General features: G+C 42.4%; 1 long non-coding RNA gene across 1 annotated transcript; it reads right to left on the bottom strand.

Annotated features, from left to right (window-relative positions):
* LOC119492341 lies at nt 1-6986 on the bottom strand. The gene is made up of 3 exons (XR_005207759.1): nt 6937-6986; nt 6551-6552; nt 1-148 (listed from the first exon to the last, which is right to left on the bottom strand). It is a non-coding gene; the product is annotated as an uncharacterized LOC119492341 (long non-coding RNA).
* Nucleotides 6987-10509: the final 3523 nt, after the last annotated feature.

Raw genomic sequence — 10509 nt, 5'->3', positions numbered from 1 at the left:
AATTTGATGCTAGATTTAACCATTTTTACCAATCGAGAATTGATAAAAATGATCAATAATCCCTCCAAAATACCACATTAAGACACCAATACCTTGAGGAACACCATGGAAAAACCTATGTTGTGATTTGGCATCAAAAGCTTTTGACCTTTGGGCATGTCTGTAAAGGGGAGACTCGTGGGTACCCATAAAACCCATTTTCATTCACATATATTGAGGTCAGAGGTCAAGGGACCCCTTTGAAAATGGCCATGACAGTTATTCCTTGCTAAAATTTAGCCTAACTTGGATTCTTTAGGTTTTTCTAGTTTCATATAATATTTATATGTATATGATATATGAGCCTGCTACATCCTTTGAAAGATCGGGATCGCCTGTGATCCAAGGGGTCTCAGAGGGTTAAGATCAAACATGCCAAAATCAAAACAAAATGAAAGTTCCTTGCAGTAACCGTGACTATATACAATATAATGTGCCCGTGAAGATTGTGATACCAATGTAATGTGACTTACATACATTGAACAGACGTAGCATATTTAGGTAGGCCTACATGTATTACCCAACAGAGGTTCTGCCGGGGTTTCAAGCTTGCTCAACTGTTATTGGAGCGCAGAGCGAAAGGGGGCGGGACTTAGGAGGGGTCAATTACTTCAATCAGGAACATGTGGAGGCTCCTTTTTATGGAGAGATTGTTGATTCATACAGAACAGAGAAGTGAAGAAACAGAGAAACGTTTATAACGCTTTGTAAACCAAGTCAAATGTCAATGGCTTATGCAGTTAAAGCTAATCCCTATGGTTTGCGGTATTATATTTTGCCAAAAACATGAAGTCAAAGGTGGCCAGTAAGAAAGAGTACCCACATTCAGCGTGAGCCAAGAAATTATCTGTCTCATTAGGAGAAGAAAACCGTTGCAGTTGGTGTCGTTAGTGACCAAGTAAAGTAAAGGCCTTCTGAGAAAAACTCAAAGGACCGAGTTCCCCTGGTTATTCTAAAATGAAGGTAATTTTTCTTCTTGAAAAAAATGCAAAAGGAGAGAAAGCGACAGAGCGCAGAAGCAGAACACCAGCCATGCCCAGATTAGTTACGCTGTGAACAGCCAAAAAGAGAGTTGGACATTAATACGGCAATTTTACCTGCTAAAATCGAGTGGATTGCAAATAAAATAAATGGGGTAATGACTCAGTTGTTGCAGTAATAGATTTGTCACTAATGTCCAGAATAAGGTGGGAAAGGAGAAGTGATTACAAGGATTTATGAGGTGCATTACAAACAGTGGTTTGGAGGTCAGCCTCTTTCGAGAACTCATTTGTGTTTGTTTGTCTTTCTTTTTGGCATTAAAAAGAACATCTATGCACATAAATCCTTCAGTGGAGATTGGGCCGTCGTCCAACTCAGACGTTACACAGAGTTTCACGCTTGTGCCTCCGAATTCGCCAAGAGAGAGGGGAAAAAAAAGAATCACGGGAGGCCACACAACTCCAGTTTAATGAAGAAAGTGAGCGGACACACAGTGTGACATTGGGGGAGACTTGTTTAAGGAGGATTAGAGTTGCAGTTGTTTAGCTCCTGGTTAGGACCAGAGCTGGGGCCAGCCATGCATGACAAATCCTATAGATGTAAATGATGGAGGACCGTAAGGATTTGGCTGTGCAGAGCCTGGCACTCTGAAGAAAAAGGGGGGGAAACCTCTGCCATTTCATCCACTGAGCTCTGTGACACTAATCAGGAAAATCTCCCTGAAGTGGAGAACTTGAGATGAAACCACAAAATGTCTGGAAGGAGTTGACTCCAGGGGGAAAGCTGGGGTAAGGTAAGATATGGCAACTGGGCCTGCTGGGCTTAATCTTGAGTGCTGAAACGGTTATGAGGAACTGCCCTAGATAGAGGCACTGATTATTGTAAATGTAGGCTGTAGTGTCTGATGAATCAGGCAGCCTGGCTTATCAAAACAAGGGACTGCGCCTGGGAGAAAGTAAAACATGGTGAGCCCAAAGGATAACTCAGGACTTGTGTGTGTGTCCACAGCTCCTACCCCAGCTGTCCTGCCACTCTCAAATCTCTGCGAATTCTGGCCGTTGGGTTGAACTGGCAGAGGAATGCTTTCATGTTGCTGCTTAGGAACTGGAATGGAAGTATTAAAAGCAATTCAAAACATGACCCTAATTTATTAAAAGTCATCTGTTTCTTATAAGCGAGTGCTAATTAATGGCCAAGGCCGGGGGGAAATGAGAGGCTGCACAGATGAGAGAGACAGAGAGAAAGAGAAAGGTTTTTGTGGGTTGGAGAATTAGAGGACACAGAAATGCTATACATTACTTACTCATGTCACATGTTTCAAATGGAATTACCGCTCAAGTTAGACAAGAAGGCTGCGTTCAAAAATCATTTGCACTTTCACAATGTTTTGATTAAGGCCAATTTGCTGTATTTGTTTGGCGACTGGAAAAGCAGGGTAAACAAAAAAGAGGGTGAGTTTCCTCTGTGTTTACTTTAACATGGAGGGAACAGCATATGTCTGTGTACCGCTTATGACAGCAATTTTCTCAATCCCTGCGAGACGCATGGAAATTATTAAAGGAAAAATGTGCACTGTGGTGGTCACAGTTATTCTGGCAATCAGCGGGAGGAAAAAAGATGCCGGAGAAAGCCTCCAGGTTCTTGACATACTTGCTGCACCTGGACTCATCCTGATCAATATAGAAACATGATTCATTAATCAGAATGCAATGTGCACTTTTCTTTTCTCCTTACTTCGTATTTCAATAATCAGATCCAACTGGGTCAGTGGATTTGACCATTTTTTCTCTTCTGAAATGAGACTTCAGCTACATGGAAAAACATGCAATACCTGGAGATTTCTAATTCAGACAACCATCAACCAGTTCTCAGACTATGGCAAGAGGAAGTCTACTTCTCCCCCGTACAGTCGAGATTAAATCAGGATCTGCAGTCTGGAGCAACACATCAGCAGACCAGAAAGCGTCAGGTAGCAAGGAGAAAGTTTCCCTGGTCCGCAGACCCTCCAACACTCACACCCCATCTGCTGCGGACAAGCTGAAATTCATGTTTGCACAGCTGCCGCTTTCTCAATCTGTCTCCGCATTGCAAACCATTTTTTACTCTCCCACTACAAGAGAATAACATTACAGAAGCCCCCAGGTACCGCGGCTTCTGCTCGGCGGTGGTAGACAAGTAATCGAGCCCCTGGGTGACCACGGCCTGACCGGCCCGCCGGACGTCCGCTCTCACGGCTGGACCGGACAAGCTGGTGTTGACAGAGAAATGTGAGGACGTCTTCACTGGAAGCACGGTCGCCTTTTTTTCACAATCTAATAAAGGGCTCAGATTCCCAGAAAAGCACTAAGTCTTGGTTGACTACATGACTGTCATCGGCACTTGATTTCTTACCGCCCACCAGCTCAGGCAATATATCTTTACATCAGTCGAAGTAAAACTCTGCTGACACACTGCTGCCCACTTCTGACAGGAATGTAGCAGCTTCATGCACCTCAGTGTAGATTGGTAGATGAGAGGAGCAATGTGTGTTTCTCTAGTAAAGAAATAAAATATATGCAAGGAGGAAAATTAAAGGTGCTAAATGCGAGATTAGGAGCATTTCTATTGCCTCTGCATGGCTCTCAACATGGCGACGGTTCAGCCGGCAACTTGCAGCTAACGGTGCTAACAGTGAAAACCACGGCAACAGTGCTGACAGAGCTGACAGTGTTAACCTGGCGGGGAACCGGAGGGTGGGTGCTACGCTTCCGCAATGGCTAATGACGGCGTTATCAGCTGTAACCGCTGTATGAGAGCAGTGCAGAGCGGCAGCCGTGAGCGAGCCAGTAGGGCACGCTCACATGCACAAACATGCACTAAAAGGCACGCCAGGCCGGCTCGGATATGTCAATAAACGACAGAGAAGCTCGGATTACAACACACACATACAGAGAGCAACTTCATTCTCTGCTCAGGTAGACATTATTGCTCTATATCTTAAACAGAGACCAGCCCTTTAATATCAGCATATTACTAGTATTGTCATTGTAACCATATTAGCATGCTGATGTCAGCATTTAGCTAAGTGCATCCTCACAGCCCCTAGCATCTAGCATGGCTGTAGACTATTACTCTGATTCTCTTGATGAAGTTGGAGTTTCTGTGGGTGGTGCTTTTTGTTTTGTCTTCTTATTGTTGTACTTATTGCAAACATACTGGAGTTGTTGCTGCTGCCAGAACTGTAAGACGCACCAGTTCCTGCATGAAAGAGGATCTATCTATGTATCTAAACTTAAAGTAAACTCATACAAACTCCCTCTAATCATATAACTTAAACATCTTGATCCTAGTCATTTAGACAATAACAATCTTTTTGATGCAAAGAGCATTGAAATCATGTAAAAAAATCAAAATGTTGAACTGTTTCAGACCCACCGAAAGGAGAAAATCCATTTCTGCATCAGATACAATTAGGGCTGTCAATCGATTAAAATGTTCAATCATGACTAATCGCATAATTGTCCATAGTTAATCGCAATAAAACACAAATTAATCACACATTTTTTATCTGTTCAAAATGTACCTTAAAAGGGAGATTTGTCAAGTATTTAATACTTTTAACAACACAAAACAATGATAAATATTGTCCAGAAACCCTCACAGGTACTGCATTTAGCATAAAAAATATGCTCAAATCATAACATGGCAAACTCAAGTCCAACAGGCAACAACAGCTGTCAGTGTGTCAGTGTGGTGACTTGACTATGACTTGCCCCAAACTGCATGTGATTATCATAAAGTGGTCATGTCTGTAAAGGGGAGACTCATGGGTACCCATGGAACCCAAAATTGCTCCCGAAGGCATAGCCATCGGTGTGTCAATGAGTATTTAGATCAGATCCTGATGGGCAAAGTTGGCACCTTGCATGGCAGCCTCTGCCATCAGTGTATGACAGGTGTGTGAATGGGTGAATGCTGACATGTAGTGTAAAGCGCTTTCAGTGGTCGGAAGACTAGAAAAGCGCTATATGAGTGCAAGTCCATTTACTATTTAACCCATTTTCATTAACCTCTTTCTTGACAAGCTAGTATGACATGATTGGTATCAATGGATTCCTTAGGTTTTCTAGTTTCATATGATGCCTGACGCCATCTTCACTCTACAACCTAAAAATCGCAAGTGCTTTAATGTGTTAAAGAAATTAGTGGCGTTAAAACAAATTTGCGTTAATGCGTTAACTTTGACAGCCCTAGATACAATATTCATCAGTGCAGGTGAAATACTAGGCTATAGTGTTACAAAAAACACATGGAAATGAATGGGAGACATCTGAACCCATTAGGAATGATTTGATGCATTTGGGGAACAAACAGACTATTGGAGTATTGGATCCTCCTCCTCTTAAAAGAAATGCTAAAGATAAGACATGTTTAACGTTTGTGCCAACTGTACTTTGAGGGCGGGTGGTGTGTGTGTTTTAACGGGGCTGTCCCACGCAGGTTGAAGGTCAAGGTGAGATTAGGTTTCCCTCTCAGTCGACACTGTTGATAAGAACTCTGGGATATGTAAACAGACTTTCACTCCCACTCTCGCCTTTGTCTTTCTAACACGTACACACTGGGAAAGACAGGGATGCATAATCACACTGCGTTTCATATTTCAAGAAGCTGTGGAAATTTCATCAAGCGTGATTTATCTTCTCTATGAGCGGCAGGTTTCCCTGTTTTCTCAGGGCAAACACTTTGGTAGTCAGGTGGCTCTACTGAACTTGTTTTCACAGATTAGAAGAAACCGCGTACTGTACTGTATCCCCACTCGCACCCGCCCAAACACCCACCCACACACAGCAGCCTGCTGTCTCCTCCCGTAACAATAACTTGTATTTTTGGACGGTGCCACTGGTCCTATAGTTGGTGCCGTTCCAGGATATTTTTAGATGGACTCCCTCTCAGTATTATGTTTGTATTGTATATTTAACGGACATGTTCCATTTCTATTTTCTGTGCTTCTCATGCCTTCCAGCAGCCTCTCTGCTGACTGCTGCTTTGGTTTTGGCGGCAGGCACAGAAACACATGTGTTTGAGAAGAAGGCGGCGGCACTGACAAGGGAGGGTGTGGTAATAAATGTCCAAAATTCATGGTAGGCTGGGAGTTAAGTTTAGCCCACTTGAGCTGGCAACTACCGGGGAGGCCCAGCAACAAACATATAGAGGGGAATGAAGGGAGGAGTGCGATAGGGCGAGCCAGGAATGCTCCTGTGTGAGACACAGAGACATAGGCTTGTCATTTAATCTGTCATCAACAGCCCAACAGTGCTGTATCACGCTATCATGTCTCTGTCTTTTTGCCGTTTATAAATTGTACATGTGACTAATACATCTACTACTTTCCACAGTCTAGACACATTAGAGCAGAATGTTCTGTGTCTGCAAGTGGAAACCGAAGCTGTGGTTAATTTCTGTTCAGCGCAAACACAATTCAAATAGTATACTATGTATGTGCAACAGAACATAGTAACATAGAAGTGGTGTACATCATCATACATCATACATCTGAATGCTGGGAACCTGAAGATTAATTTGAGATGCAGCTCAACACTGTGTGTAAAATTGTTCTAGTCATTAATAAGAAATGAAAAATTAATGAATAAACTAATTAATCAATTAAAATAAATTATGAAAAGTGTATAAGAGCGTAGAACATGATTATATAAGTATATGATGGCCATTCCCATGCTCTATTATATCTCATAAATTGTTGCAGCAATTTTTTGGGGTGATAACATTTGTTACATAGATTTGGTGCAAAATTTAACCATTTTTTACCACTCAATAATTGATAAAAAAATGAATAATCCTTCCAAAATACCACATTAAGACACCAAGACCTTGAGAAACACCATAGAAAAAGCCATGCTGTGATGTGGTATCCAAAACTTTGGATATTTCTGCAAAAATTGCATTTTTCGGTGATTGGATGGCGAGCACTTCTGTTCTGGGAACAGCTCTGAAACCCCCTTATTGTTAATCTACCAAGAAAAGCCATCCATCCTCTGAATGCCCTAGGTCTCTAGTTTGCGGCTGTAAAGTTTCATGAGGCTGTGATTATCCTAGAGGTCACCACAGGTCATTTTATACAGTGAGATCAAATTTCAAAAAATGGTCTCACTACAGTGAAATGGCTACTATGAGGACTAACATCATCACACAAAAATACAGCTGGGCTCATTGGATCCACAAGAGTCTCAGCTTTACAGTGATACCTAATTTATGAAATTCCAAGACTGTTTAAGGACCCCATTATGCAGAAATATTCAAATACACCATTTCAGAATAGGCAAAAATAATACGTTTATACCGCATTTAAAAAACTGCATAGTTTTTGCCCCAAACTGCATGTGAGTATCATAAAGTGTCTGTAAAGGGGAGACTCGTGGGTACCCATAAAACCCATTTTCATTCACATATCTTAAGGTCAGAGGTCAAAAAGGATCCCTGTTGTTGCCTGTTGGGCTTGAGTTTGCCATGTTATGATTTGAGCATATTTTTATGCTAAATGCAGTACCTGTGAGGGTTTCTGGAAAATATTTATAATTTTTTTGTGTTGTTGATTGGTTTCCAGTAATGAATATATACATACATTTGCATAAAGCAGCATATTTGCCCACTTCCATGTTGATAAGAGTGTTTAATACTTGACAAATCTCCGTTTAAGGTACATTTTGAACAGATAAAAAATGTGATTAATAGCAATCATGGACAATCACGCATTAATCACGATTAAACATTTTAGTCGATTGACAGCTCTAATTTTCCCGCAACGTACACAACTGAACCTAGAAATAAAGTATAACATCCTGACCTACTAAAATAAACTCAACAAAACACTCAAAAATTACAACACACTGCATACAACACAGATTTTTAAACAGAAAGACTTATTTGCACAAGATAGTCACTACAAGTCGTCCTTTCTCTCAAGAAAATCGCTCCTCCGCCAGCTTCCCAGGATGACAATAGAGAATGTGGGTGGGAAGTTCATTCCTATCATTCCTGCTTGGCGGCTGGGAGTGGATTTACCGCAAGTGTTTGAATCAACCTGTTGGGACTCAGATCTATTATCTCTAGTATCTTATGATACAGAGCAGATCTGGCAGCCTTGCAGTAAAGTACACATTAAATCTAGAATGACTGGAAAATATCAGTTTTCAGTTCCATTGATCTTTGTAATGAAAGCGTGAAATAACTTTATTCCACAGAAGTACTGTGGTGTAATTGCTGGTGATAAAGGTGCCAGTTGTACAACCAAGTGCAAATCATTAAGACTTTACGCCTACAGCAGCCTAACCCAAGCGTCTGTGGTGAAAATGTTTGCTCAAAGCCAATACTTAATAACAAGTTATGCACCAAATTGAAATAAATAAAATCTCAAATTTTAGTGCCAGAGACCATCATGGTCCCAAAAATGAATGTGTTTGGGATTGTGGGCTGTCAGTTGTGGTGAGGGCTCGAGCTCTCTGGTGAAACACATTCATGCCCAGCATGCATAGCAAGCGGCGGGGGTGTTTATGAAGCTAGCGTTTCTCAGTCTCTCTGTCTTCTCTTTCCAATTTCTCTCTGTCACTCTCATTTACTGTCTCTCTCTCCTTTTTTCCCCCCCTATATCTCCCTCGCTGCCCTGACAGCGGCGGTTCATGGCCTCTGCTTCTCACTTTGTAGGTTGAGTTTGAAACCCAACACTGGCACCAGGAGTCACCTTCCAGGCATGGCTCAAATGCCCACCACCATCCCCGTGCCCTGTAGTCACAAGACTGAGGTGGGACTGGAGGTCAGGATCGGAGGCAGAGCTGTTGCACTGGACTAGGAGGTGGACCCCCCTCTTGTGACACTTACGTACCCCTTCAGAACTTGTTGGAGGACATTGGATGGGGCAGCGCCTCCAGGCACACGATCAAAGCACATCTCCATCTGTTTGATCAGTGTTGGGGCCGGATTGCTAGGTGGGCTCCACCGTGACCTTCCATAAACCTGGGTGACCTCCTCCGAGCACCCTGCTCGCTCTCCCACTCCCATTCTGAGGATTTTGTTTCACTGGAGCCATGCAGTGGATTCCCGTTATACACACAGGGGCAAATTAGAGAAGCAGTGAGTGAGAGACAAGGAATGGTTGCAATGACGTCTGGAGAAGAAGAGGTAAAGAGGCGTAAATAGAGGGATGAGGTGGCAGTGGAGACAGCACACAACCAGCAGACTGGCTGTCGCTCTTCCTGGTTGTCGCGGTGTCTCAGATGAGGGGATTGATGGTCATTGTGGGCGGGTGTAGGTAAAGTGGTGTTTGTATGTGTGAGTGTGGGCAGAAAGTGTTTGCTGACTTTGCAAGATGACATTAGCAGTACAGAACCTGAGCCCTGCTCAGACCACCTACGCTGCTGTCAGCCTGTCCCTTAACAAAGTCATACTGCCACAGATGGTCACACAGCTCCGACCTGCTCCTCCATCCACGCCTGTTTTACACGTAAACTCATTACGATTTAGGTATTATAGTCATAGCTTTGGGCATAATTTCGATCGTATATTATACCACCGTACTCATCAAAATAAAAACAGAGGGAACTAGACGGCACTGCTACAACTAATCAGACAGTTGTAAACAAGCCATCAGATTATCGAACCCACTTTATTTGCAGACAAAACTGAAATTGTGTGCACCTGAAGTGTCAGCAATAATCCCCCATTGCACATGTGGGCCCACACAACTACAGTACATAAATACAGTATGTCAAAGCTGAACCAGTAAGTCATTCCGTAAATTGCATTGGATATCTACAATGGACAGTTAATAATAATCATTCATTGTTAGTAATCATTTTACGGTTTACACTTGTTTACCCTATAACTTTGACAGGCTTGGGGTTTATTTTAAACCAGTTCTGAATTAACTTTGTGAGTACAATGTGATTAAATGTGGCCCAAAGTATGAAAATAATACCAAAGTTGTACAAAACTGGAATTTTCATTTTGTTATTGCTGGATTATTGGATCAATGCTTTAAACTGTGAAATTCTTGATCACATACGCTTAAAGCTGCATAAATCAATATTATTATATAACGGTTTCCGCCAGAAAAGGAGGCGGTGTGGTGCTGAGCAAAACGCGGAGGAGCGGCTTGTTAATGAGAATAGTGCTGGTCCACCTTAAAAGGTCAGCACAACTTGCCAAAGTTGTGGCTCCCTCGCTCTATCTGTCTCTCTCGATCGCACACCGACACTCGCTAACCTTGAGCAAACAACCTACGCACCAAGTTATTTCTTAAAGGAGTTCCCTACTTGTAGAACATCTTGTTTCCAACCGCACCAGGCAGTTTTCAGTTATAAAGCTCTTATGTACACTACCTATTCAGCACCAAACTCCAGACAGACAAAGTTACAGACTAGCTGGTGATATAGTAGAGCGTTTAAAAGCTTGCTGGAGACCAAAACAGAGCTAAAAGAAGAGTGAATATCGGACTTA

Source organism: Sebastes umbrosus, chromosome 8, assembly GCF_015220745.1.
Source record: "Sebastes umbrosus isolate fSebUmb1 chromosome 8, fSebUmb1.pri, whole genome shotgun sequence".
Classification (NCBI taxonomy): domain Eukaryota; kingdom Metazoa; phylum Chordata; class Actinopteri; order Perciformes; family Sebastidae; genus Sebastes; species Sebastes umbrosus.
This window is presented reverse-complemented; position numbering and strand designations above follow the sequence as displayed.